Below are 2,605 nucleotides of genomic sequence, written 5' to 3'. Positions count from 1 at the left end.
TCTCTGGGTCAGGTTCTCAACCGTCCACCATTTAGCCCATCAGGGCGAACACAAATTTGAACTCTATCACAACACTAAACATTCTACCAACACAACAAGTACCGACTTAGATAAAGGAGTATTGATGGTATTACTCCTGCACTTGCCCACCCTTCCATGGTTTCCTAGGTTCCTCTAGAATTTCGTAGAAAACCCCACATACACACAACTCACCTCTTCACCTGTTAGGAAGCCCCTCGTTTACCAACAATTAAAACATATTAAATTTCAATTTTCACAAAATCAACACATAATTACATTTATTGATAATTTTTAAAAGTAAAAAAAAGTTAAAGGTAAAATATATTCTTGGTCTTTTATCAAATTAAATTGGAGTATCTAACACCAGAATATGTAATTTAAAATATGATAATAAAAAAAAAAATCAAATTTCTCTTAAGAGAATCCTAGAGTTGTAGGCTTTCTAAATTCAAAGGCAAATTCCTATTATAAACACCTACTATAAAGGAGCTCGCTTATATAGGTTTAAATAGCCACAAAAGGGGCGTTACACTTCACTATATCTCACTCTAGCTTTTCCTTAGGAAATAGAAAAATTTAATCAAAAGAATTTACTGGCGTTAAAATTCCCTTACAATATCAATTTTATGGACAAATACAGACAACACAAAACATATAATATATAATTTGTCTTATTTTGTTTAATTTATAGTTTTCTTTTCTTGTTTAGAGGTTACTTATTTTCGGTCACAAGACCTACAGTCGCATCTTTATGACACGTAGATCAATTTATATTAATTTTAGTTTTAGTTGATAATTTCTTTTTTTGCTTCAAAATCAAATAATAATCTTTTTCTTTTTGCTTTTTTCCAGTTACCGCTTGGACTTTTTTCGAGGCAAATAAAATTCAATACATCTACAGGTTACCTTGCTGGGTTTATTTTATTGGGAGGCAAATGTGTGGCCACTTCTTGGCGTCATTACCAATCTGGATGCCATCCGCATATACCAACGTTTTAAAAGTAGCACGGAATGTTCCACGTCTTCCCACGGATCAAATTTTGCACACCCAAAACCACAACAAAATCTGCACTTATGATGGCTATAACCAAATAGATGCCACTCAACACAAAGGAATCCTGCTGACTGTGAATTATAAAGACTGGTGTCATCCAAAAAATATACTGGCCCCCTCAACTCTTCTGGAGGCCAGGAATGGTCGATAATTTGTGGAAACCCTAATATTAAAACATTTCATTAGACACCACTTTTGTTATTCACCAAAAACTTTACACTCACTTATTGTTTATGTTTCCTCCAATAAAGAAAACAACCAAAAGACGTTACACACTGTTATTTTATTTTCACAGTATTTTGGTATAAAGGAAAATAGCCTCTTTCGCCAAGGCGGTAATTGAACGACTATCATTCAGAAATTTCCCGTTTTCGTCTTTTATACCACTGGCAATTTCCCCCATTTTCCTAAATATTTCCAATATTTGCAAAAAAAAAAATCATTCAATGGCGCTGTGGTAATCATCAAATGGCCGTTCGCCCAGTGTTGATGTTTTTGGTAACTCTACACTCGCTAACCAACTCTACAATTTCCTACCAGGTGGCAAAGCTACCCGTTTCCTTCTGCTCAGTCTAAAAAAGATTCGCACGATGCGCTGTTACATCCAATTAATTCTATTCAAAAGGAATTAACAAAAAATATTTCGTTGGTTGGCGGTAACTACTTTTCCTTGTGTAGTTACAAGAAAAATGGTAAGTTTTGTTTCTCATACGGAATTGTAATCTCTGTGACAAAAATATAATTGATAAAACATTGCAGGTAGCAAGCCGCCATACCATTTAATAAAACCGCCGCCTACATTCATCTTGTTCTCTTAACCCACGCAACAAGGAATGCCTCTTTAAAATTCCGCCCGCGTTCCCCATATAATTTGACATTTAAAAGCAAGCAAAGCAAGCAACGAGCTGATTCTGTCACGGCCTTTAAGGGGTGTTTACACTTGGTTTGTTCCTTTACTTTTGAAAATGGTAAAACCTGCAAAAGTAGCAAAAGTTATAAATTGCTCCAATATGATTTGTATTGTGTCTGAAGTAAAAGAACGCTTTTCGAGTAAAAAGTGGTAAAACTTGAAGATTCTTGAACGTAAAGGAACAGAGCTACTATCTACCAATGTCTTAAGTGGGGTTCAGACGATCAGTTTTGACTGACAGCTTTTGGTCAAATATCGATTGCTTCAGTTTTGTTGTGCTGTTCGTAGGTCCCAATTTACATTAGGCGAGTTTACTTGCGGCAATTGTCAGTTTGATGGAGAGAGAGGTGTGGCATATGGTAACCCTTTGCCTCTCAGCCCCCTCTCTCACCTACAAACTGACAATTGCCGCAAGTAAACTCGCCTAATGTAAATTGGGACTAGCGGCCAAACAGTCATTCAAGTTGGATGACAAACCAACAGTCAAGTTGAAAAATTACTGTGTTCACATAGCTATAAAATCATATAAATAACAACTTTTATTAATAAATATGGATGACAAAAAGATTGGATGTGCATTTTTGATCATTTCGCTTTTAGAGGAAGAAAATAAAGTAACA

At 35.4% G+C, this 2,605-nt stretch overlaps 1 long non-coding RNA gene across 1 annotated transcript; it reads right to left on the bottom strand.

Moving 5' to 3' along the window:
* Positions 1-265: 265 nt before the first annotated feature.
* LOC141393050 (uncharacterized) lies at positions 266-1,435 on the bottom strand. The gene is made up of 2 exons (XR_012409986.1): positions 1,300-1,435; positions 266-1,238 (listed from the first exon to the last, which is right to left on the bottom strand). It is a non-coding gene; the product is annotated as an uncharacterized lncRNA (long non-coding RNA).
* Positions 1,436-2,605: the final 1,170 nt, after the last annotated feature.

The sequence above is a fragment of the Musca autumnalis genome, unplaced genomic scaffold, assembly GCF_047663935.1.
Source record: "Musca autumnalis isolate F117 unplaced genomic scaffold, ASM4766393v1 scaffold_2, whole genome shotgun sequence".
Lineage (NCBI taxonomy): Eukaryota > Metazoa > Arthropoda > Insecta > Diptera > Muscidae > Musca > Musca autumnalis.
Note: the sequence above shows the minus strand (reverse complement) of the source record. Positions and strands in the feature narration are given on the sequence as shown.